Source organism: Chrysemys picta, chromosome 4 (genome assembly GCF_011386835.1).
Source record: "Chrysemys picta bellii isolate R12L10 chromosome 4, ASM1138683v2, whole genome shotgun sequence".
NCBI lineage: Eukaryota > Metazoa > Chordata > Testudines > Emydidae > Chrysemys > Chrysemys picta.
The window spans coordinates 111,858,028-111,884,928 of NC_088794.1; the positions used below are offsets into that span (position 1 = coordinate 111,858,028).

The 26,901-nt window shown below is 44.3% G+C and overlaps 1 long non-coding RNA gene across 2 annotated transcripts in view; it reads right to left on the minus strand.

Moving 5' to 3' along the window:
• LOC135983444 (uncharacterized) overlaps positions 1-26,901 on the minus strand; it is a 380,072-nt gene that overhangs the window by 239,943 nt on the left and 113,228 nt on the right. The gene's annotated exons all lie outside the window — the stretch shown is intronic.

A 26,901-nucleotide genomic window follows, 5' to 3' on the forward strand; every position in this document is an offset into this window, starting at 1 on the left:
GGTGTCATCCTGTCTCCCTCTAATGGATGATTAACACCAATGATAAAAGGACTCAGGAGAGAATGCTCTGTGGACATATTTAAGTCATTGGGAAACTTATGCCTGGTCTATAATACAGAATTAAGTCAATGCAAGGCAATTTATGTCAACCTATGTAAGTGTCAATACTAAAATTTCACTCCCATGGATGTAACTGACCAGCTACGCTGACTTAACTCCACCTCCACGAATGGCATCAAGTTTAGGTCAATGTAGTTAGGTCGATGCAGTGTCAGTGTAGACATTGCAGTACTTACATTGACAGTTAGTGGCCTCCAGGAGGTGTCCCACAATGCCCTACCCTGACCGCTTTGGTCTTTGTTTTGACCTCTGCTGCCCAGCAACCCCGTAAACAAGAAGCTTCCCCTTCTCTTTAGAGCCCCGTGAATTTTTGAAATTCCATTTCCTGGTTGCCCAGCTTGGAGAGCACATCTAGCAACTCTCAAGAACAACTAGCAATTGCCCAGATGACCATGCCAGCTCCATGCTACAGATGCACTCCTGCCTGGTGTACACAGGAGGTGTTGGCTATCTCGGGTCTGTGGGGAGAAGAGGCTGTGCAAGCACAAGTCTGATCCAGCCATAGAAACATTGATATCTATGAGCAGATTGTTTGGGGCATGGAGAAGGGCTACAAGAGGGACCAACAGCCTCTTCTGCTTCAGATACCAAGCACAGGGCTTGGAGGATCACCCTGACGTTCAGCATGGCCAGGGATAGAGCAGAGAGGAGAAAGGTGAAGGAAAAGGAGGGAAACCTGCAACAGGAGATGTTAGTGCTTCTCAAGCAGCAAACAAACATGCTGCAAATTATTGCAGCTTCAGAAGTTCTTTTATCTTTATTTATTAACTATTATTCAGTTACAAATGTGTCTGTTTGGATGAGTATGGAATAAAAGTCTATTTTTAGAAACTCAGTTCATCTTTATTAATTCCCAGCGTATGCTGCCTGGGGCTGATACTATTTGCAGATAATAGCAATAGGTGCATTTGCAATGTTCTATTACTTCACACACAGCACTCATTACAGGATTCTTACTGGGGTGCAAAGGAGCAATGCCACATAGAGCACACTACAGCAAGACATATTACTGTGGCTCACTATTGAAATGGTCTTTCAAAATCCCCTGAGCCGAATAGCTCCGTATTGAGCTCTTCTTATAGCCCTGGTATCTGGCTGCTCAAAATCAGCAGACAGCCATTCCACCCTCCACCCGGGTGGAAACTTCCCCCCTTTGCATCACAGTAAGTATGCAGGACTCAGCAGGCAGCTATAACCATTGGGATACTTTTCTCACGGAGGTCCAATCTCAAGAGTAGACAGTGCCAGCACCCTTTCAAATGACCAAATGCACATTCAACTGTCATTTTGTGTCTGCTGAACCTGTAGTTGAAGCGCTCCTTGGTGTTGTCGAGGTGGCTGGTGTATAGCTTCATGAGCCAGGGGAGGCTGGGTCTCCTAGGATCACTATTGGCATATCAACATTCCCAGTGGTAATCTGCCAGTCTGGAAGAAAGTCCCTTCTTGCAGCTTTCTGAACAGTCCTTTGTTCTTAAAGACGCACATGTCATGCACCTTCCCTGACCAGCCCGCACTGATGTCGGTAAAGAATCCCCAGCGATCCCCAGCACTTGCATTACCATACAAAAGTAGCCCTTTGTGTTGATGTACTCTGAGGCAAGGTGGTCTACTGCCAAAATAAGGATATGCATGCCGTCTATCACCCCACTGCAGTTTGGGAGCTCCATTGCTGCAAAAGCATCCATTATGTCCTGCACATTGCCCAGAGACACAGGCTTTCATAGCAAGATGCAATTAATGGCCTTGCACACTTGCATCACAACAGCCCCCCACTGTGGATTTCCCAACTACAAATTGATTCCTTACTGGTAGCAACTGGGCACAACAATTGCCACATGCTTCTGCACTGTCTGTGCAGATATCATTTTAGTGTCACTGCACTGGAGGGCTGCAGCGAGCTCTGCACCCATATCCAGGAATGTGACCTTGTGCATCCAAAAGTTCTGCAGCCACTGCTCATCATCTCAAACATGCATGACAATGCAATCCCATTAGTCAGTGCTTGTTTCTCAGGTCCAGAACCAGTGCTCCATCATCTGCAGCTGCTTCATGAATGCCACCAGCAACTTTGAATTGTTACTTTCTATGCCTCACAGCAATCTAGCCTCCAAGGAATAGTCACATTCCCCACAGCTCCTCTTGTGGCTCTGCAAATGCTGCAGGATCAGGTGCCCCATATTCACAATGCTCATCACAGTGGAGCCTGCACAGCTCTGCACTATGCTTCTGACACAGATGGTGGACAGTGAGGAGGGAGGCATGGGTTTGCAGTGATTTTGAAAAGAAGTGTGAAACATTATGGGATGCAGATGAAATTATGGGATGGGGAACAATGCATTATGGGATGTGGAAATCATGCATCCAATCACCCCTGTGAAACTCATTTCACCAATATGAGGCATTGCAAAACCTTCTGGAATCATAGAATCATAGAACAGGAAGGGACCTCGAGAGGTCATCTAGTCCAGTCCCCTGAACTCAAGGCAGGACTAAGTATTATCTAGACCAGTGGTCTCCAAAGTGGGGTGTGTGCACCCCAGGGGGTGCGCAAGAGGATCCTTGGGGGTACGCAGCAGGAGAAACCCTTTTTTTTTTTGCTTCGGCAGTTCGGGCGGAAGTCCGAGCAGCTTTTTTTTTTTTTTTTGCTTCAGTGCAGCGGGGGTGCGTGCTCAAAAATTTTTTACTGATAGGGGTGCATGATCAAAAAAGTTTGGAGACCACTGATCTAGACCATCCCTGACAGGTGTTTGTCCAACCTGCTCTTAAAAATCCCCAATGATGGAGATTCCACAACCTCCGTAGGCAATTTATTCCAGTGCTTAACCACCCTGACAATTAGGAAGTTTTTCCTAATGTCCAACCTAAACCACCTTTGCTGTAATTTAAGCCCATTGCTTCTTGTTCTAGCCTCAGAGGTTAAGAAGAACAATTTTTCTCCCTCCTCTTTGTAACAATCTTTTATGTACTTGAAAACTGTTATCATGTCACCGCTCAGTCTTCTCTTCTCCAGACTAAACAAACCCATTTTTTCAATCTTCCCTCATAGGTCATGGTTTCTAGACCTTTAATCATTTTTGTTGCTCTTCTCTGGATTTTCTCCAATTTGTCCACATCTTTCCTGAAATGTGGCGCCCAGAACTGGACACAATACTCCAGTTGAGGCCTAATCAGTGCGGAGTAGAGCAGAATAATTATTTCTCATGTCTTGCTTACAATATTCCTGCTAATACATCCCAGAATGAACCTTCCCAAAACACCTTGCACTACATTGTGGCAAGAGACACAGTGGGATAAGCTACCTACAGTGCACCATTCTCTGCCTCGATGCAAGCTTTGCAAGTGAGGACACATACTTAGGGTTACCATACGTCCGGATTTTCCCGGACATGTCCGGCTTTTGGGGGCTCAAATCCCCGTCCGGGGGGAAATCCCCCAAAGCCGGGCATGTCCGGGAAAATCGGGAGGGAGGGAGGGAGGGAGGGCTCGGTGGTGCTCGGCCGGGGCCCCTTTGGCTGGGGTCGGGGCCGGGCCGGGGTCGCGGGGCCGGGGGCATGGTGCCGGGCCGGGGTCCAGGAGCCGGGCGCGCGGTGCCGGGCCGGGAACCAGGGGCACAGTGCCGGGCCGGGCCGGGCGCGGGGCCGGGCGTCGGGGGCACGGTGCCGGGCCGGGGGCCGGGCCGGGAGCCGGGGGGCCGGGCCCGCGGGGCCGGGAGCCGGTCCGGGAGCCGGGGTCGCGGGGCCGGGCCCACGGGGCCGGGGAGCCGGGCCGGGGAGCCGGTCCGGGGTTGTGGGGCCGGGGGGCCGGGCCCGCGGTCGCAGGGCCGGGAGCCGGTCCGGGGTCGCGGGGCCGGGAGCCGGGGTTGCCGGGCTGGGCCGGGAGCCGGGGGCCGGGAGCCGGGGGGTGCGCTGGGCCGCCGGGGGGTGCGCCGGGTCGGGCCGGGAACCGGCAGTGCTGGGCGGGCCGGGGGTGCTGGGCCGGGGCCCAGGCTGGCGCCGCCGGGGGGCCAGCCTGGGCCGCGCCTCCTCCCCCCACACACACCCCCCTTACCTGCTTCAGGCTTCCCGCGAATCAAATGTTCGCGGGAAGCAGGGGAGGGGGCGGAGACTTTGGGGAGGGGGCGGAGTTGGGGAGGGGGCATGGGCGGGGCCCCGTGGAGTGTCCTCCATTTGGAGGCACAAAATATGGTAACCCTACACATACTCCTAACACAAGAAGCATAGTGTGGACATGCAAAAGCAATGTAATATTGAGGCAGCTGTATGCCAACATAACTTAGGTTGAAATTTTTGTAGTGTACACATGCCCTTACTTAAAACTCCAAAGACCCTGGGCTTTGATTTTCATTCTGGTTCAGCAACAGCCAAAATCTCTCAGGAACAGCTCTATCAAATCCTAAAACAAACCCTTGCCTAATCTGGATCTCCATGAAACTGTCTCACAGTCCATCTCTGCAATACATTCTATCAAATGCCTCATATTTAATCAAAGAAAATACATCTGGATCATTAATAAAGTGATTCACTCTATGCAGGTGGAAAACAGTTAGATGTTAGAAGGTAGCAATGTGTATTTCAGTATTATAGGTCATTTTGGGCTACTGCTGTCATATTTAATACTTTTATCTCATTCTGATATCTGGGAACCTAACTCCCATTAATTAGAAGGATCAGGGAGGTTACTTGATTAAATAAATGGAGGCTGGTAACATTACTTTGGAAAAGCTTTAGCATGTCTGAAATTTAATACACTCATTAAGGATTTGGAAATGTGTACTTCAAAACTTAAATTTCTGAGGACACAATAGTGGAAAGGAAAAAAAAACATTGGGAGGGGAAAAAAAACCAATATATCAGTAACTTCATTCCTCAGAGAGGAAAGAATTTCAGGATTCACATTGATCTAAGGCGAGATAATTGTGCAAAGCCCTTTTTTATCATGTACTCTAGGAAAGTAAGGAGCACTCCTTGTCCAAAAAGTTAATGTCTTCTTTGTAGCAAACAAGATTGGGAACCTCTTAGTAGGTATCCAATTACTGAAGTATGACCTTTTTACAGTTTAACAAACTGAAAATTACATTTTTAATCTTGGTTGATATATCAGATGCCAGTCATTCCCTCTACCCCCCTCAATCTGGTACAGACTGGAAATTAAATTGATCAATACAACTAATTTCAGATCTGGGTTTGTTTGTTTTTTCCTTTTAAATTGTCAGCAAACTGTTGCCAAAAGCCATATAATGAGAAAGTACTGACACATTTCTTACATGTTATCAAAATTAAATTGTCAGCCTTCCACACACTCAATACAAGCTCATCATTTTTTTTTCAGTTTGTGGACAGTTTGGGAAAAAATTAATTAAAGTGTCTAACAAAAACTGGCAAAAGCCAAAGAAATATAGACCAGAGGGTCACACTCAATGATTTACATGCCCTATTCGGCTTAGGCATGACAAAAGTCCCAGAACAGTGTGTGATGTTTTCAAGACCACAGTAACACCTAGACATAATGGAGAGAGTTAGCTGAAAGCTGTACTCATTTGAGCATTTTTGAGTATCAGATGACAAGAAGCATTTCTAGCTATGTATGTAACCAAAATGCAATGAATATAAAGTCTTTTTAGTTAAAATCAGTACTTTGCATCCACCTGCTGCTGGCCACCAAATAGCTGTAAAGTTACTACTTAAAAAATAAAAAACAAAACACTGTCAATATTTGGCCTAATTGCAAGTCCTAAACTACTTTCCAACCTGTTTTAATTTTGCTTTTAATAACCTGCTTTTAAACATCATTTCTAATTATCTTGATTCTTTAGCACCCACCACTGTAGTGCTCAAACTAGAGAGGGGTGAATTGTTGGACATATCTTATGGGGGGAAATGGCAGGTAAGTCAAATTTTTCTCCTACAGAATATATCCAGAAATTTGACACAACTTGAAGGTTATGTTCACAGCATATACATAGAGAAGTTAGATTAAAACATATAATATTCTTTTTAGAAGGTTGCACATGACATTACTTTTCCTTAGAATCCAGAAGGACAACACACAAGAACCAAAAATCAGATAAAATAAAGAAGGCTGCTTCCCAAGGCAGAGAGGCAAAACTCAGCACAAACTTGCTCTAGGCTGGCTCTTTGCAGACTGACTGCTGAAGACCCAGATTGCATGCTTACAGAACCCCTTAGCCTGCAAGTGGGACCAGGAAACCCCTTGCACTTAAAGTGATAGTTTGTTATTTTAACAGTTTTCAGTACATCACAGAGAGGGTTAGCCATCATTAACTAAGCAAAGGATAGGCACTCAAAAAGAGCAAATAAAACTATTTTCACTGCTATAGTGTGAAGTACCTTTTGACTGAAGGTTGAGTTTGCTGAGACCCAAAAATTCAACTTGCTGTGTCTCAAAAAAGGTATGACAACTGAATCCGGTGAATGATTTTCAAAATTCTTCAGCAGATGTCAATGCTGTTAGCTCACAACATAGTGTGGAGTTGGTTTTAAGAGCCCTACTGCCTTCTAAAAAGATTGATGTACTAGTCTTACAAGTTTCTGCAGTGCGTTGTTCTGTCTCTCTCACAACTGTGTCCTTCACTAATTTCTTATCCTCATATATAATTACTACTTGAGATAAGTATATGAAAACATCTTCTTAAGTCCTTTGTCCTTCAGATCTTACAATGTGAACCTTGTTCTAAGATGGGTCTTATCAAAACAATTTTAAAAGAGATCTCCTGTGGTCAATAGATAAATGAAATCATAGAAACAATTCCTTTCATATATCCACAAGAGAAACTGTATTTCAGATCTTTGTTTTAATTGAGATTCTTTCCACTCTTATAACTAGCACGCTCATGATCTGAAAGGCTAACATTTCACAAGAAGCACTGTGGTATTTCTTCAAATCTGAATACAGCTTCTCTGTACTGTATACCACCCAAGTGATTTAAGGAACGGACTGCAACATTTATTTGGAGGGTAAGAAAAGTGACAATGTCATTAAAAGAAATTATTTGAGTGAAGCAAAGCATGATTTTTAACTTCCTAAATCTCTACAACTGTTGTACATCTTTCATCTGTGATTAGAGCTGGGCAAAAGGTTTTCCAGCCAAAACTTGTCTTTGTTGCACATTGTTATGAATAAAGACATGTTGGACCCAATTCAGCATTGCCCTGCAACTTGTGTTGTAATTTACACTTCTGCAGAGTAGAGTCAAATGCTACCACTCTGATTTGGTAGCACTCTACATCCAACTTCGCATTCACTTTGCAGAGGTAGAAATTATAATACAAGTTGTCTGGAAATAGTGAATTGGGCCCTGAGTGTTCTTACTCCCATGTTCACAGCAGGCACTTCCCAGCTGATCTTTACTGCTCTGATGGGCTATATCAGGGATCAGCAACCTTTGGCATGCGGCTCGCCTGGGTAAGCAGCCTGGCGGGCCAGGACGGTTTGTTTACCTGCCGCGTCTGCAGGTTCAGCGAATCGCAGCTCCCACTGGCTGCAGTTCACCGTTCCAGTGAGGGCGGCAGAAGTGGCAGCCAGCACATCCCTCAGCCCGCACCACTTCCCACAGCCCCCATTGGCCTGGGACGGCGAACTGCGGCCAGTGGGAGACGTGATTGGCTGAACCTACAGACGCGGCAGGTAAACTAACCAGCCAGGCTTACCCTGCAAGCTGCATGCCAAAGGTTGCCGCCCCTTGGGCTATATCATAGAATCATAGAAGATTAGAGTTGGAAGAGACCTCAGGATATCATCTAGTCCAACCCCCTGCTCAAAGCAGGACCAACCCCAATTAAATCATCCCAATCTGGGCTTTGTCAAGCCAGGCTTTAAAAACCTCTAAGGATGGAGATTCCACCACCTCCCTAGATAACCCATTCCAGTGCTTCACTACCCTCCTAGTGAAATAGTGTTTCCTAATATCCAACCTAGACCTCCTGCACTGCAACTTGAGATCATTGCTCCTTGTTCTGTCATCTGCCACCACTGAGAACAGCCTAGCTCCATCCTCTTTCGAACCAACTGTACTGGCAGGGCTGCTGATGGAGGGCAAGGCAAAAGGGGCAGCTGCCCCGGGACCCAGCGATTTAAAAGGGCCCCAGGCTACCAGCTCCCGCTGCTGCTACCCCGGGGCTCCAGTGGTGATTTAAAGGGCCCGGGGCTCCCAGCCACTGCCACTATCACACCTGTGGCCAGAGCTCCGGACCCTTTAAATCACTGCCGAAGCCCCAGGTGGCGCAGGCCAGGCAGCGCTCAAGGGCTTGCTGGGGGGGATTTTGGCCCCAGCCCTGCCCCTTCTGCCCAAGGTCCCGCCCCTTCCGGGGGCCCAGAGTTGCCCCCCCAACTTGCCCAAGACCCCAGCCACCCTGTGTACCAGTAAGTCATTTAAGTTACTTTCATCCCTGAAGGCTGCTGACTCGAAGAAGTTGCCTTGGCTCAAAGTCTTCCCTCCAATCAACCACTCAAGGCCCACCTGGAACAAAGCACTCCCAATTCACACTTGTCAAACAAACAAACACACACATAATCAAACAGTCCCTGCAAGTAGCACCAGTTGAACAAATGGGCACCGCAGAAAGACACTATATGGTGAGAAAATCTCTCAGACCATTTGGTGCTTTGAAGATCATCACCATGACTTAGACTCAGATGTGAATAGAAAGCTTTAGGAAAAGATCTAACAAAAAGCCAAGCTCAAAACATTAAAAAATGTGGCTTTCCCAACAAGTGTCAAACTGATAGTTGTATAGGATGACTAAAAATCTGGACCTGAGCCTGCTATACTTGTAGACACAATAGATACTGCACACAAATGTGCTATTCTGCCTTGGCAAAGGAATAAGTGTGCAAATATTGTGCAGGTGTGAAGGCCAGTTGAAAATATAGTTTATGATGTTTATCTAGGTTCAAAACTCCACTTAATGCATCTCTACCTTCCATAGAAACCACTTCTTCTCTATAAATAGCCTTTTTGGAGCAGAAAAATACATCCTCTGCACTGGGTAGCTAAATTGAGCAAGAAAACAAAATATTTATTTTAAAAGAAAGTGTGATCTTAAGAGAAGAACTAAACAATGGTTCGTGATCCAAATACGTATCTGTTGTGGTTGCAATTTATAAATTGTACCATCTCTCTTTACAAGTCAACTCCAGGAGAATGCTTTGTGGTCCAGTGTTGCTAAGTAACCTTGCTCGTCAGCAGCAGACATTCCAATAGTAAGCAGTGGCCAGCTTCAAAAATAATTTCTTTGTATTCTATAACTCATTTCTTTAAAAATAATACTGAATATTTTACTATGATTAATCAGATTCAATGCCAGATAATATCAGCTATTGAACACACTGAGATTTTTTTCCCCAGAATAAATAGAACATGTCCAGTATGAGTTATTTTTCTGCTCTTCCTACCTATTTTATCTTTGATCAAATATTTTGATTTTGTTATCACAAACTTATCCCTCTCAGAAACATCTCTTTAATTATTGATTTTAAAATGGTCTCCAAGTTACTATTCCCTTTTCTTTTTAGTGACTTTAGGTGACATACCAATAATATTGTATTATTTGTAATAAATTTTATATTTCAATAACACGTTTCTACTTTAAGATTTCATAAGAGCAGTACTGGATGTTAAAGAGGAATATTTTTCAGCTGAACTGACTACTTTATGACATTGTCACTTCGTCTATTTCAAATCTTCATCCATATGCAATTGTCTGTACCAGGCTTTAGGTGCTTTAAAACACCTTCTGCATTTCAAAAATCTCTTAGTCCCAACCATGATTAAAATAATTGGCAAACTTAATACCTCTGCAACACATTAGATTCCAAGTATTTTTGCAAAAATTGTGTTTGTTTTGCCAAGTTCCATAATTTTATTAAATAGTCAAAATTCATTTACATGAGCAAAAAACAGCTTTTCAAGCTGGTGAAGATAGAAGTAGGGCAGGTGGTTCAGATAAAAAGTGCTTTATATTGGATAAAACCTCAGACTTTTTATACAGTAGAACGGGGTAGGCAACCTATGGCACGCGTGCCGAAGGCAGCACGCGAGCTGATTTTCAGTGGCACTCACCCTGCCCGCGTCCTGGTCACTGGTCCGGGGGGTTCTGCATTTTAATTTAATTTTAAATTAAGCTTCTTAAACATTTTAAAAACCTTATTTACTTTACATACAACAATACTTTAGTTATATATTATAGACTTATAGGAACTTCTAAAAACGTTAAAATGTATTACTGGCACGCAAAACCTTAAATTAGAGTGAATAAATGAAGACTCGACACACCACTGTCGAAAGGTTGCTGATCCCTGCAGTAGAATATACTACATTATTTGCTTTTGACCCATTTTTGTCACCTTTACTCACACCAGCTAGCACCTTAGGCCCCAGACTTGCAATCAGATCCATGCAGGAGGACTTTCGCACCTTCAGAGTGCCCCATTACATTGACTGAAGCTCTGTATAAGCTAGGGTGGCCAATTTTGGTTGGATGTATTCCTGGGGGTTGTGACAGTGTACCCCATAAGGCTTTATGGGGAGGGAGTGCTTATAAATGTATGTATGACATAACTGGAATATGTTTTATGCTGCCTGTGCCATGTAACATATCTCCGTAAGGGTTGTGATCTACTATATCTATTCATCCTATTTGTACGTATATATCATTTTCTACTCAAGCTTAAGAATATGGGCTGTATGCTTGCCTGATTTCTAAGTAAGCTTTGTGAGGCATTTGGTCAGCTTCTTTAGGAAGGAATTTGCCAGGTTAAGTACCTGATCAGGAGACACTTAGGGAACAATGCATCTTGGAATGCTCCAATCCACATGAGAAGTCTTCCTGGAGACATGCAAGATGCCATGTGGACAATGCAAAGACTGAGTCATGCAGGGGCATGTGACTTGCCCAGGTGACTCCAAAACTCCATCTTGGAGCTGGGCTTTGCAGAGGAGGGAGGTCTCCACCCACAAGAGAGAGTCTACTTAAACCTGTGGGAGACCCCTCCATTTTGTCTTCAGCTGGCTAAAGAAGGAGCCTCTCCACCCCCCCCAGGATACTTGAAGGAGATTGAAACAAAGGACAGTAACTACAGGGGGTGTGAGTGATTGCTGGACCCAGGCTAAAAGGAGATTAGCCTGTAGAAGGGAGCATTCTGGAACTGGTGAGGAAATTATCTGTATTCAGTTTGTTTAGGCATAGATCTGCGCATTTTGTTTTATTTTGCTTGTGACTTACTTTGTTCTGTCTGTTACTACTTTGAACCACTTAAATCCTATTGTCTGTATTTAATAAAATCACTTTCTATTTAGTAATTCACTCAGAGTATGTATTAATACCTGGGGGAGCAAACAACTGTGCATATCTCTCTATCAGTGTTATAGAGGGCGAACAATTTATGAGTTTGCCTTGCATAAGCTTTATGCAGGGTAAAACAGATTTATCTGGGTTTAGACCCCATTGGGAGTTGGGCATCTGAGTGCTAAAGACAAGCGCACTACTGCGAGCTGTTTTCAGGTAAACTTGCAGCTTTGGGATAGGAGATTCAGACCCTGGATCTGTGTGTGGAGCCAAACAGGAGTGTCCGGCTCAGCAAGACAGGGGTGCTGGAGTCCTGAGCTGGCAGGGAAAACAGAAGCAGGGGCAGTCTTTGCACATCGGGTGGCAGCTCCCAAGGGGGTTTCTGTGATCCAACCCGTCACAGGGGTTTCATCACATCTTTAGTTAAAGATTAATCTTTAATTCCTAGAGACTGCAGGATAGTCCTGGAGGGTTGGCAGCCCTAGTATGAGCACAAGGGCCCACTCACACAGATCTGATTGCCAGTTCAGGGCCTCAGTTCTTAAGTCAGGACCAAAGCCTTAGTCCATGAGTAGTCCCTTCCGCCCCGCCAAACTGACAACTACTTGCAGAGTAAAAATGCTGAGGAGTAATATTGTAATCTGGCCTTTTGTGAATCTGATGAAATCATGATTTTTTTTCACCAGCAATACAATTTTTTTCTGTATACATCCATGTTATATCTCTCTCTCTCTCTCTCTCACACACACACACACACACACACACACACACACACACACACACACACACACACACACAGAGTGATTTTGTATCCATATACAGACCCATACATCCGAAGAGGATCTGAGGACTGAAGTCAAAAGCACCAATCCTGTTTTCCTTTACATTGGTGTAAATCAGGAGTAGTGCTATTGAACTCAGTAGCATTACCCAGTTTAAAAATCAGTAAGAGGGTAGAACCAGGCCCAATGGCTTTTGCTGGTGTAAAGCACATTTTAGGATTTGGCTCAAAAAGCCTAAACAATGTCACCCTCTTCCGCTGCGGGTGGGGGTAGGTGTGAGGCAGAACCCATTGTGTAAGAGTGTCGCTACTGACTCAGACTTTTACCTCAAAGTGGTATTGTTGGTCTCATATTCAGCTTTGATGTTCTGCTAAGATGGATAAATATTAGCATAGAGCAGGTGATTATTCAGAGCCTACCTATCCTGAAACTCAGCTGTAGGTATTAGAACAGATGCCTGTCCATGAAACAACAGCCATCATACATTTTCTTGAGTGTAGAGAAGTTTCTTATAACTGTGGACTTTCCTTCTCCCTACTTCTGCTTTGCTGACTTTTTACCACTTTAAAAAAAAAAAAAAAAAAAAAAGACTTCTGGATTCAGCCACCATAATGGCTTGACATTAAAATATGTTAAGCTCTTTAAGTGGCTTTTGCTGAAGTTTGCCAGCACCATCACATAAGTGGAGTTCAGAGATAGGGATGCCACCATCAGGCCAAGCAAAAAGTGAACTGAACTCCATCAATTAATTGCACACATAGGAAATGGGAAATGACTGCCTAGGAAGGAGGACTGCAGAAAGGGATCTGGGGGTCATAGTGGATCACAAGTTAAATATGAGTGAACAGTGTAACACTGTTGGAGAAAAAAAAACAAAAAGCAAACATTCTGGGATGTATTATCAAGAGTGTTGTAAGCAAGACACAAGAAGTAATTCTTCTGCTCTACTCTGTGCTGATTAGGTCTCAACTGGAGTACTATGTCCAGTTCTGGGTGCCACATTCCAGGAAAGATGTGGACAAATTGGAGAAAGTCCAGAGAAGAGCAACAAAAATGATTAAAGGTCTAGAAAACATGGCCTATGAGGAAAGATTGAAAAAATGGGTTTGTTTAGTCTGGAGAAGAGAAGACTGAGCGGTGACATGATAACAGTTTTCAAGTACATAAAAGATTATTACAAGGAGGAGGGAGAAAAAATGTTCCCCTTAACCTCTGAGGATAGGACAAGAAGCAATGGACTTAAACTGCAGCGAGGGACGTTTAGGTGGACATTAGAAAAAACTTCCTAACTGTCAGGGTGGTTAAGCACTGGAATAAATTGCCTAGGGATGTTGTGGAATGTCCATCACTGGAGGTTTTTCAGAGCAGATTAGACAAATACCAGTCACGGATGGTATAGCTAATACTTAATCCTGCCATGAGTTCAAGAGACTGAACTAGATGACCAGGGCTGGCTCCAGCGTTTTTGCTGCCCCAAGCAGCGGAAAAAAATAAATAAATAAAAAGCTGCGATCGGGGGCACTTCGGCGGCACCTCTACCGCCGCCACTTCATTCTTCAGTGGCAGGTCCTTCCCTCCGAGAGGGACTGAGGGACCCACCGCCGAATTGCCGCCGAAGAGCTGGAAGTGCCACTCCTTTCCATTGGCTGCCCCAAGCACCTGCTTGCTGCGCTGGTGCCTGGAGCCGGCCCTATAGATGACCTCTTGAGGTCCCTTCCAGTCCTACAATTCTATGATTCTATTTTTGTCCCTCCCTTACATAATGAAATGCATCTTCTCAAATGATAGCTGAAACTGAGTGGGGCAACTGAGATCTCCCATCCTTCTGGCAGCTGGGAAGGAATGGTTTTTCCACCCTGCACTGGTTACTGGAAATACAAGACTCTTTCACTATCCAAACTCTCTAGCCTACTACACTCCTTCTGGCTGCTAAAAGAAAGGGTATCTTTCCCCCTGTAGTAAGGGATTTCTTTTGGATGGGAGGGGGACTTTTTCCTCCCTCGTTGCTTTGTAGATTAACTCAAATAACACCAATCAATTGCAAAGCGTAGCAGCAAATTGAAAATCACTAATGGAACACTGCAGTTGATTCTTCCTATTAGGAGCCAAGAATCATGCATAATGTAACAGGTATTGTTAATTGCTCAGCTGCTGTCATTTAAACAGGTTTTGTAGATATTTAAAATGCATGGCAGGACAGTACACTGAATACTTTATCAACTTCTCTGTAACAGGAGCTTTCCTGTAAGTGGCACTGCAATTTTCATATGGCATTGCATGAAACAATTCAGGATGTCAGTATTCACTGAGTTCCACTATATCCAAGTACCACTTTATTTCATTATATTTTTATACGTTATATTTTAAAAATTATTCAATTTAAAAACCCACCACTTTTTTCTGAAAATGTTTTACTTATTATTGTTAAAAGTAAGGCCTAAAAGAATTATAACTGAAAAACATTATTTTTCCTCTGTTTTTTTTTTTCCAGTTTGTTACCTCTGTGCATTTCAGAGTATTATATGAGGTCAGCATATTTGTTTTCTTCTCCCTAGCCATTCAGTCTGTCAGTTTCCCTTCTTGCTTCTGTTGCTTTCACACAACCAAGGGAAAAATCATTTATAATAAAGGAAATAGGATTGTAAAACCACAACATTTAGCAAACATAAAACCTGCAACTGAATTCATATTTTTTAAAATCAGTTAATTTCACATTTGATGTGGACCCTTTTAATATCACAATTGTATGTATGTGTAATACAGATTATGTTATATCGAATCTATCTTAGCAAAACAGATTATTTCTACATATAGTTCAAATTTTCAAATGAGGTAGTTGGTAGGAACAAAGCAGAGTTTTAAAATAGCTGTTGAATGTCAAGAATGTAACACTGAAGGACTGCAACTATTGTAATTCATATTACTAGAAGTGGACTAAGGTGAAGACTGTTTAATGCATATGTATCAAATGGATTTCTTTATGTAGACATATAGACTTAGGGGACTTCAGGTGATGTAACTTAGTCTTTAATTACAGAAGCATCAGATTCTGCTATTCTTATGCATATTAATGTTTTACACCATACCTAGAACTATATAAACCAATGGGACTATTGGCACATTACTCCACGTTTTGTTTTGAAGACTATGTTATATTAATGAGAGATCAGCCGAAGAGGCAGGGTTTGGATCTTGACCAGGGTTAGGCCCTGTTCGAGGATGAATGAGGTAATTTTTCTGAGTGTTATCATAAGATTTTGTTGAAAAATGGAGGAAATCCTGAAAGACCAGCTATTCTCATAAGGATCTCTGCCATCTTGGGAAGAATGGCCATTCTCAAACAATTTGAAGTGCATCCAAATAATAACCACACTTTTTCTGGTTTGGGGTCTGACCTAGAACAATAGAAGCAGGTTAGGCGATGAAGACTAGAGCTGGGCTTCTCAAAGGTGCTTAGGGGATGTAACCACCCAACTCCCATTGGAAAAATGAAAGTTAATGAGATTTGCCTGTCCAACACCCACCCTAGAATCTTGCCTTTCTGAAATTCGAAAGAGTTCCAATTTTGGATCACTCAAATGTCCACTTTTTAAATTTATGATATATTATTATTTGATACTTTTATTCCAGCACACAGAAATGCCTATCAAGATCAGAGCTGTATAAACACACAAAGTGGTCTTTTACCTTCCAGTTTGGAAGAATCAGTGTTTGAATTTGGATATGGAAGGAAAAGGTGTTTCAGCTTGATAAAGTTATGATTGTGTTGAACAGAAATGTATTGTTGGCTGCATAGTTCTCTATCTAGGCATTTATAACATGCTCATCGCTACAGTGCTTGAATGCAAACATATTTGCAGAAATCATTAAGGGACAGATTCTGCCACCCCTATTCAGGACATTACTCCTTCTGAAATCAATGGGATTACTTATAGGTAAAATATTGTTTGATCTAGGGCAGGAAAAATTTGGCCCCAAATCTGTAAGTCAAAGTTTTAAAAGAAATTGTAACAGAAATAGTTTATGTACAGCAAGAAAAATACACTACCAGCTTTAAAAGGAAGTTGGATCCAAGTTTATCAGAAAGCATGTTTTTCCCTAAAACTGTACATAAACAGAAATCCATATGGCAAAATGGGTGGGTGTCTTTAAAGGTCTCTCTTGTTCTGAACTGGGGTGTGCACTTTGTAATGAGAGAGTTTCAGGGCTGAAAGTAACTTAAAGGACTTACCGGTACGCTGGAGTCCTGAGTAGGGGGGGCTCAACCGGAAGAGGCGGGGCCTCAACTGAAAGAGGCAGGGCCTTTCAAGATTTAAAGGCCCTGGGGCTCCGTCTGGGGCTTGGAGACCCAGGGCCTTTAAATCACCCTGAAGCTACCAGCTGCAGAGGCGGTTGGGAGACCTGGGGCTCAAGGGCAAATTAAAGGGCCCAGGGCTCCGGCCCCCATGGAGCTCCAGGCCCTTTAAATCACCGTGGGAGCCCTGCCGCCGCTACCCCAGGGCGGCAGGGCTTGGGCAGGGATTTAAAGGGCCCAGTGCTCTTGCCACTGCAAGGAGCCCCGGGCCCTTAAAGCGCCGCCAGGAACCCTGCCGGCTGCCAGAGCTCTGGTGGTGATTTAAAGGGCCTGGGGCTCCCTGCAGTGGCTGGAGCCCTGGGCCCTTTAAATCACCACCAGAGAAGCCAGTCCAGTACGGCACGGCATATCGGCTCTTGCCGGTACGCCGTACCAGACCGGACCGGTTTACTTTCACCTCTGGAGAGTTTTCAAGACTAGTAACTTTCTGTTTAATATTGAAAAGCAGCTGAAGGAGAAATATTTTAAATCACATTAAACTGTTTGTAAATATACTGGAAATTATCAGAGCTATGGTTGGCATACATTTAAATAGTTACACATTTTTATGATTGCCTCTTCATCCTTTCTGTATATTAGTCCCTTCTGAGCACAACTGAAAGGTTTAGATTTATCTGCCAGGGGCAAAACTGTCTTATGAATATTGGAAATCCACACTTTAAATTTACTCTTATTCTCCCACAGGAAATGGCCAGCCTGATTTCATTTCATATGAATTTAAAGATTAGGTAAACTGCAAAGGACAGAGTTAATGGAATTCCAGTGTTTGCCAAGAAGTATTCTGAAATCTCAATGATGAGTAGACTTTCTTTTTAGACCTTAAGGCCAGATCCTTAGCTGGTGCAAGTCAGCATAGCTCCCGTGAAGTCAAGGGAGCTACACTGATTTACACTAGTTGAGGATATAGTCTTCAGTCTTTAAACTCCAGTCTTTAGTAAGTATATTTTGAAATAGCTGGATTTTTTTCCAAATATTGCTCATGATAACTGATATGGGAGCTTTACTCTTTTTTTAACTGACATTCTGTTATTTTCCTCAGTCAAAATGCCTTTCAGGATTGTCGGTATTTAGAGCAGAGAACTGTCACTGATGACTCAGAATATCAGCAGAAAATTGGACAAGAAATGTCACATTTTGGGAGGGAGTCTATTTTTAAAATTAGAAGCAGCTCAATTCACCTTTCAGGAGCAAATCAGTGCTTTTCCTTGCCTGCCTTCACCTTTACATTAGTCACTCTTTACTTGGCGTCATAGCATTCACCCAACATGCCATCTTTAATCCACAAAATAATTTCCCTTGATAGCAAGAAATTGCAAAGAGCAGTAAGGCCTGTCTAAACTCAGCCAGTAATAAAACCAAGACTTCTCCAAGAAAACTATAAACAGAGTAAATATATTTTATATATGGGTTAGCTCATCTACTCTGGGTGAGATATGCCCAGGCCAGTTGAGGATGGGGCGTGCAGAGTTTATTCTAAACCATTTACATGCTGCTGTGATCTTGGCGTTGGCTGGGGATCTGCTAATTCTCTGGGAAGAGACTGCCCACCTACCCCAGGCTCCAACAAGTTATTTTGTCAGACAGGGATCACCAAGGCAAGGACATTCTAGCTATCATACCTTTCTTCCTGAAATACCCACTATTCTGAGGATGAGGAGCAGGCAGACATACAGGTCCAACACAGGTTCTATGCCACCTGGGGATTTGCTTTACATAAAGAGAATCCTTATGATGCCAGTTAAACTGGTTTCTAGTACTGCAAAGCAGCCCAAGTTGACCCAAGCATCAGGGCTATTATAGTAAGGTCCAAAGTCTCATGACAGCCCTATAGGGTAGTTAAGTACTGTTATATGTATTTTATGGAAGGGTAATTTGAAGCACAGATTGATTTCAACTCCTGGTGTGGAGATGGCAGGAGGTGTATATTACCACCCTTCCCAGGTTTTCCACCAGGAGAGGGAAGTATAACTTGGGGTCTGGATTGCAGGAGAACTCTGCTAGTGGAGCTGACTTGGGGGTGCATTAAATCAACTCATCCATGCAGATCTTTTTTTGGAGATATCCTATCTCCTAGAACTGGAAGGGACCTTGAAAGGTCATTGAGTCCAGCCCCCTGCCTTCACTAGCAGGACCAAGTACCAATTTTGCTCTAGATCCCTAAGTGGCCCCCTTAAGTATTGAACTCACAACCCTAGGTTTAGCAGATCAATGCTCAAACCACTGAGCTATCCCTCCCCCGAACTTGACTGTGTCATCTGTCCCTGAACTACCCTGCTATCTTTTGGGGATGCTCTGTATAGCTGCATGCCTCCTGGTGGCCCTGAAGTCACAGGTACCCACATACTGCACCACCATAACCCCTCTTTCCCCACAGCCTCCAGCATCAGTTAGGTTTTCTGATGCACAGGTCTCTGCAACCGAATACACCAGCACCACAGTGTATCAGGGCTCAGTATGCTCGCTGTTGCAAATTCCAACAGTTTCCCAAGTGGCCCTTGTTACCTCCTTCTCCTAGGGCTAATTAGACAGAATTTATAAACTACAGCAACTCCATGAGCAACTATCACCACCTCCTTAAACTGCTGCTATTCTTACTTTGCAGCTGACCTTTTGGCAAGCTCTAAGCATGGAAAATTTCAGCCTCAAAATTGAGTTGAGGTGGAATGTTAGAAGCTTGAGAGATTTTTCAACCACTACTCTATTAGACCCTGCTGGCACAACTACTATAAATTCATAATTGTATTCGTGTTAGGCAGACTGTTAACATGAGCAAGTTCAACACTTTTTATACTTAGTCTGGTATTTAAATAATAGTGCAAGCAATCTGATGATGGGTCTGCCAAAACAGACTTAATTAACCATCTATTATTTCCAACATTCTTATCTGCCTAATTTCAAAAATAAAATACTTCATGCACTAGACAGCAGTTTTGTAATTTAAAATGTTTTAAAAGAAAGAGTTTGGATATTTTTAGATCAGTTCACTTCAGATGGCTTGTAAGTGCTATATGGTCTAAATATAAATTTAGAACAGTAGGGATTTCAAATTAAATTGAAAAATAATCCAAATAATACTGATTCTATATGTGCAAGCAAACTCATTCAAGGACAGTTAAGTGCACTTCCATTTTATTTACACGCCTGTTAGCAAGAAATATTAGTAGCAGTGTGCCATTTTTATTGGCATGCCACACTATGCAACTGGAATATGAACTGAGGTCACTGGGGCAAAAGCAAAATCGGAGTCAGCCTTTGCAAATTAGGATGACCTAAAATATAAGAGAAAATCTCTAGAATGTGGATGTTTTGAGCAGGCAGGGAATGGTTAGGAGAGTTTGGCAGTGGAAGAGAGTAAGGCTGCCCATTACTTCCCCATATTTCTATGCTTCTCTCTTTCCCCATCCTCCTTTCTGCCTCCCCAGTTGTCACTCTCACTCTCTCTGTAAGACTTATACGTGCCCGCTCTCAGTCCTTCATCTCCCACTCCCTTTTGTTCCACCACCAATTCTTTGCCACAGTTCAGGGCTTGCTTGTGGTGCAGGGGAGATGAACAGCTCCATGAATGCCAGCCCCAAATCTAAGCCAGGAGCTGTCTGCATTTGGTAGTTGTGCAACAGAGCTACCTGTAGATTTTCCCCCAAAGTTTCGGGGAGTCTGGGTCCAGTGATCCAGCTGGGGCTCATCGGTAATTCTAATTATTCAGTAGACGTTCCTTAATCCTGACAGCCTCCCCATGTAACTAGATGACCAATCACAGCAATAATGAATATACCCAGTGAACACGGTCCACACGTACTGAAATTTGTTCTTGTGAAACATTTAATCAATAATGACTAGCAAACAAATTAATAAAACCCAGAGCCTATTTGGACAGCACAAACAAAACAAAAAGGCTAAAATTAATCATGCCAATTGCTTACATCAAAGAGTTTCACTAGTTGTAGTGCTGATAAGGATTTGATCATGGCTTATTATTAAAGCGCAGATGGCAGCAGCCTGCCTGGAAAAGCTATGCATCCTATATGTAAACAAACACTACCTATTCTGGAAGGTGGGATCTGACCTCCCTCTTGTTAGAGAACATCAAGACAGATAATATGTGGTGAAATCAGTCAATAGATGCTATATCAACTAAACAAAAGGGTAGTTGCCTTCATTGTGTTCCTCAGGGAAGGAACTGTCTCTTACTATGTATTTGTACAGTTCCTAGCACAATGGGGCTCCTATTCTGATTGGGACATCTGGGCACTACACCAATATAAATGTTAAATAATCATAGAAATGTGGGGCTAGAAGAGTCCTCAAGAAGTCATGTAGTCCAGGCCGCTGTGCTAAGGCAGGATCAAATAAACCTAGACTATCCCTGACAGGTGTGTGTCTAACCCTGTTCTTAAAAACCTCCAATGGCAGGAATTCCACAACCTTCCTTGGAAGCCTATTCCAGTGCTTACCTATCCTTATAGTTGGAAAGTTTTCTCCTAATATTCAACCTAAATCTCCCTTGCTGCAGATTAAACCAAATGCTTTCAAGTTTTGTACAACTAGCTTATTCCATATTCCTTCTTCTCCCATTTCCTCTTAATTTCCTGTCATTTCACATTGGTTCACTCTACCAGTGTGCTACAAAAAGAATAGATCGTTGGAAGTGTGTTCACCACACTCATTTGGCAAATATAAGGCCCATCTCCCTCCCAGACCCAATCTCTGTGGACACAATGAAGCCAAGACGCAATAGAATCACAGTTCTGCCTTGTCAAGCCTGTGTAGGGTGGCATCCATACTCCTTGCACTGTTGAGAGCCATGCTTTGCAATGACTGCATCAACAAGTGAGACATCCCGAGATAGTCAGGGCCAATGGGTTTGCAATTGCACATGTAAACCATTAATTAATTATTATTAGGGTGACCAGATATCCCATTTTTAAAGGGACAGTCCCGTATTTAAGCCCTCCTGCAGGCATCCTGACTTTTTCTTTAAAACGGGCAAATTGTGCCGTATTTTCTGTCATCCCCCACCCCCCATCAGTGTTGACGGGTCCTGCTGCTGGCCGGATCCCTGCTCGCCAGCCACCCTTCCACCAGTGGTGATTGGGGGGCTCCAGTCACCGACGATGTGGGTGGGTTTGCAAAGCTGGTGGCAGGGCAAAGATGCAGTGCACAGGGCTGGCCGCTCCCCTGCTGGTCCATCAACACAGCCCCTGTTGCGTGCCAGCTCTCGACCAGCAGGGCCCTGCTCCCTGTCCCATTTCTGGCTAGCACTGGATGCGCACTGTGAGCTGCAGTGGCTGGTGAGTGCAGGCAGGCGCCAGGCAGTGGCCAATTACGTGTTGCCTCACCTGCCCACCCATCCACCCTATACATTCTCCCCCTCTCACTGTCCTCTCCCTGCTTTGTCCCTTCAGCCCCCCAGCCCCACTGCACCTCCATATCCCCACCAGCGGGGCACAGCCTGCTCCCAGCACTGAGCAGAGAACCAGCCCCTAGTCAGAGCGCTCAGCTCACCAACAGCCTGGCCAGCAGACTCCTTCCTTCCCCCTCTGCCTCTGGCTGGGCTGGTGCCCTGGGAAAGCCCAGGACCCTCTGGCCGGGGCACTGGCCAGGAGGAGCCGAGCCCTGCATGTGCCAAAGCCTCACACAGCGCTGGCACAGGGAAGCCTCTCCACCCCTCAGCTAAGCTCTGGAGTGGCAGCGGGGCAGGAAGTGATTTCCAGCCTGTTCACGCCCCAAACCTGCAGGTTCCACAGCAGCCCCCAGGCAGGGGCTTAGCACCCTCTTTACTGCCACCCCCCTCCGTGTCCCCAGGGAGCACGGGGACTGCTGTATCCCCTAGGCACCATCCCATGCTGAGCCAGCTCTCTGGCTGGGTTCGCTGAAACCCCTGAGTCAGGTTCCCTGGGCTCTGGAGCACAATGCATCCTTAGGGCTTAACCCCTTCCTGACCATGGTGTAGTTGGGGGACAGGAAGCAGCTGGGTTATGTCAGTGGCCAGCAGAAGCCTGGAGGTGTTAGCTGCCTTTTGACACTGTGCAAGTGAGTGGGCAGGAAGGGACAAGCTGCTTCCAGCCACGAGGGTAGGGGGGGTGGGTTGAAGAGATGAGCTCTGCAAAGACATAGGCCTGGTCATCCCTTCCCACCCTCTCCCCGGTGGCTGGAAGTAGCTTCTGTCCCTTCCCTCCCGCACAGTGCTAAAAGGCTGCTGCTTGCCACATTCTGGTGTGAACCCTGGCAGAAATCGGGGGGGGGGGGTGCATGCGACCCTGTGTGCTTCCCCCTCCCCCCCCCCCCATGTAGTCTCAGGAAGATGTGGGCCAGGTACCAGGAAAAGCAGGTACAGCCTGGGGGCTCAGCCAGGTGTGGAGGTTGCCAGGCAGGGAAGGTCGGGTTGGTCAGTCACACACACCCCATGTGAGAGAAGTGTATGAGAGTGTGTGTCACCTTTCCCCGTGTGTATGTGGGGGGGAATAGAGGTGTGTGTGTCACCCCTCCCTGGGTGAACCCTAAAGCCTTAAAGATAAGAAGGTAAATAAAAAGAATCCAACGATGCAGTATTTCTTTTTAACGGGGGCTCAATCAACTTGATGTTAATTTGAACGTTTGTACTTCATGGTTCTGATTGATTGTCATTGAAGTCTCTTGAATATGAGTAATTTTACCAATTGTCCTGTATTCAGCATAGGGAAATATGGTCACCCTAATTATTATAATACAGGGGACCTGTCTTTCCCCCTCTAGTTGCTAGTCCACAACTAGGGGTTCGTGAATCTGTTACAGCCTGTGAGCTACAGACCCTGGATTTAGCAGCTCAGGCAACAGATGTTCATGCTATCAGATGGGGTACCAGATTCAAACTTCACAGATGACAAAGTATCCAAGCGTGTAACATTTCATACAGGTCCACTGTCCATACTCCTTCTGCTGTACGGAGGAGACAATGGGATGGCTGAGTAGTAATTGCAGAGCTGGTGCACGGAAGCTCAGGGGCCTCAGGGGGGAAACTCCATTCCCGACACACCCCTTGATACCCATGAAACTCCCTTGCTTACTCAGGATTTGTGCAGGCTTTGTGCAAGGTGAGCTGATTTGGCCTGCAATGCTTTCACTTCTAGTATTTGCATTCTATAGGGCTGTCTTATATATTATTTTGCTTGCTATTCAACATCACTATTGGTGAGATGGGTAGGTAGCAGATGCTTGTACAGCAAACACATACTGAAAGTCTCAGACATTGGAATGACTGATGAAACTGCAGCCAAAAGAAACATTTTGATACCATGTCAGGCACATGGTGTTCAACGGAAAGGGATGTGGTCAAGTACAATTGAAATTCACTTCCTCTTTTGATCCAAAATAGCCCCAATCGGAGACATTCAGAGCATACTACAAAGCGTTTTGGCAGGCTTTTGGAAGCATGTGGAATGGGAATGGTAAGGATGAGGATTTATTATAAGGGAATTTGCACTTAGAGCTGCCTGGTTTTCTGGTAGTGTTACGCTTAATTGCATTGCTGCACTTTAGTTATGTTTGGGCATTACATTGATTGCATTTTTAAGTTATTCAAGCATGACAAAATGTAAATCTAAAGAAATAACATCAAGGTTCTTTTTTATCATCATTATAGAAAATCAGAGTACTTCATAGAGAAAAAAAATAAAGATGTACAGTTTTAAAGTCACCATTGCTGAATATAGGAAAGGAATTGTTTACAGTCATATAACAATGAAAGGATAATGATAGGTGTCAGCACAGCCAGAATTGACAGAATGAACCTTAGTATAATATAATTGGTCGATAATGGACAAAGAATGAGACTAAACAGCAAGTTCCCTGGACCATGCAATGAGACATCATTATATCATCAGCACACTGATGACACTCTACCATGTCTTTAGATATGATCACTAAGAGGTCTCCTAAAAACATTATGCAGCTGGGAAATAGGATAGATCTTTGGGTATGTCTATACTTACCTCCGGGTCCGGCGGTAAGCAATCGATCTTCTGGGATCGATCCCGGAAGTGCTCGCCGTCGACGCCGGTACTCCTGCTCTGCGAGAGGAGTACGCGGAGTCGACGGGGGAGCCTGCCTGCTGCGTATGGACCCGCGGTAAGTTCGAACTAAGAGACTTCGACTTCAGCTACGTTATTCACATAGCTGAAGTTGCGTATCTTAGTTCGAAGTGGGGGGTTAGTGTGGACCAGCCCTTTGAGAGACATTGCACTTCAAATCCTTTAATGAAACATTAGTATTTCATCACCACAGATTAACTATCTTCTAGGTCTGACTGAATCTGCTAGAGAGCACCTCCTGACACACCATCCCACCAGGGATTTTACAATAACCCAGGCTTCCTAAAACATTTCTAACTGTTGCTAGATTTTAATAATCTGTTCAAGTTAGATTCTGCTAAAGCACTTCACAGCACCCCCCAAAATTCTAAGTTGCTTTAGATTCAGAAAAATGTAAAGTCCACCACACACACTAAAAAAAATCATTGTACAAGCTTCAAAGCTAGTGAATCAATTTCCATCAGATACAGGCTGTTCCTTAGCCAACACTGAGGTTTGTAGCTGCTAAACTTATCATTTGAGCATGTAAGACAGGAGAGTTGTTTGTTTTTAACCATGCAGGTTAATATGGCCATATGGATTTTTTACTGACAGTTTTCAAAGAGATGCCTCTCTAGGTGAAGACCAAGCATGGTATATTTCAGCCCCAAAGCACTTTGTTTTAGAATATTGTGTGGGCACCTGAAAAAGGAGTTACATTGGAGCTTGATATACAGCAGTTGCTACCGCTGCTGCAATACCGTTAACTGTGGACAGCGGCGGCACCAGCGCTCCAAGCATGTGCCTGGGGCGGCAAGCCGCCGGGGGCACCCTGCCGGTTCCTGCGAGGGCAGCAGTCAGACAGCCTTCAAAGCCGTGGGACCGGCGGACCTCCCGCAGGCATGCCGCCGAAAGCAGCCTGCCTGCCGTGCTTGGGGCGGCAAAAAAGCTAGAGCCGCCCCTGACTGTGGATATACCTACCTCAATATTATATGAAACATGTATCAGAGGGGTAGCCGTGTTAGTCTGGATCTGTAAAAAGCAACAGAGAGTCCTGTGGCACCTTTAAGACTAACAGATGTATTGGAGCATAAGCTTTCGTGGGTGAATGCCCACTTCGTCGGATGCATGAAACATGGCGCACCTGTCTGTATTGTCTCTTGTATTTTCTATCATTGATTTCACTTATCATAAGTGGACAAGCCTCTCCACAGCATCCAACCAGAAAGGTAAAAAATGAAACAACAATTAGTCTGAAGAAGTGGGTTTTTTTACCCACGAAAGCTTATGCCCAAATAAATTTGTTAGTCTTTAAGGTGCCACCAGACTCCTTGTTGTTTTTGTAGTCTTACTACAGTAAGGCAGCAACTGAGGAATTATGGTCTGACGTACTTGATCTTGTAAGGAATGTGTCAGCTTCCAGCTATATAAAGGCTTAACTTATACAAACATATGCCATGTGTGACAGTCTGTACCCCTATGTTTACCCTTTCTCCAAGACAATGATAAATTTTGTACAAAGTATGTCTTGTGAGGTATCATTTGACAACTCAGTCTGCTGAACATTATTGTCCTGATAAAATGTGTGTGGTAACAGTGTATGTGAAGTTATAAAATCCTACCATATAAGACATATTCCAAGTCTGGGGAAGCAGCTTCAAACCAGTTCCTCGGGGACAAAAGACTAGTGAGTGTCTCAACCAGGTGTCAGGATAATCTAATCATAGATTATAGGACTGGAAGGGACCTCGAGAGGTCATAGAGTCCAGTCCCCTGCCCGCATGGCAGGACCAAATACTGTCTAGACCATCCCTGATAGACATTTATCTAACCTACTCTTAAATATCTCCAGAGACGGAGATTCCACAACCTCCCTAGGCAATTTGTTCCAGTGTTTAACCACCCTGACAGTTAGGAACTTTTTCCTAATGTCCAACCTAGACCTCCCTTGCTGCAGTTTAAACCCATTGTTTCTGGTTCTATCCTTAGAGGCTAAGGTGAACAAGTTCTCTCCCTCCTCCTCATGACACCCTTTTAGATACCTGTAAACTGCTATCATGTCCCCTCTCAGTCTTCTCTTCTCCAAACTAAACAAACCCAGTTCTTTCAGCCTTCCTTCATAGGTCATGTTCTCAAGACCTTTAATCATTCTTGTTGCTCTTCTTTGGACCCTTTCCAATTTCTCCACATCTTTTTTAAAATGCGGCGCCCAGAACTGGACACAATACTCCAGCTGAGGCCTAACCAGAGCAGAGTAGAGCGGAAGAATGACTTCTCGTGTCTTGCTCACAACACAC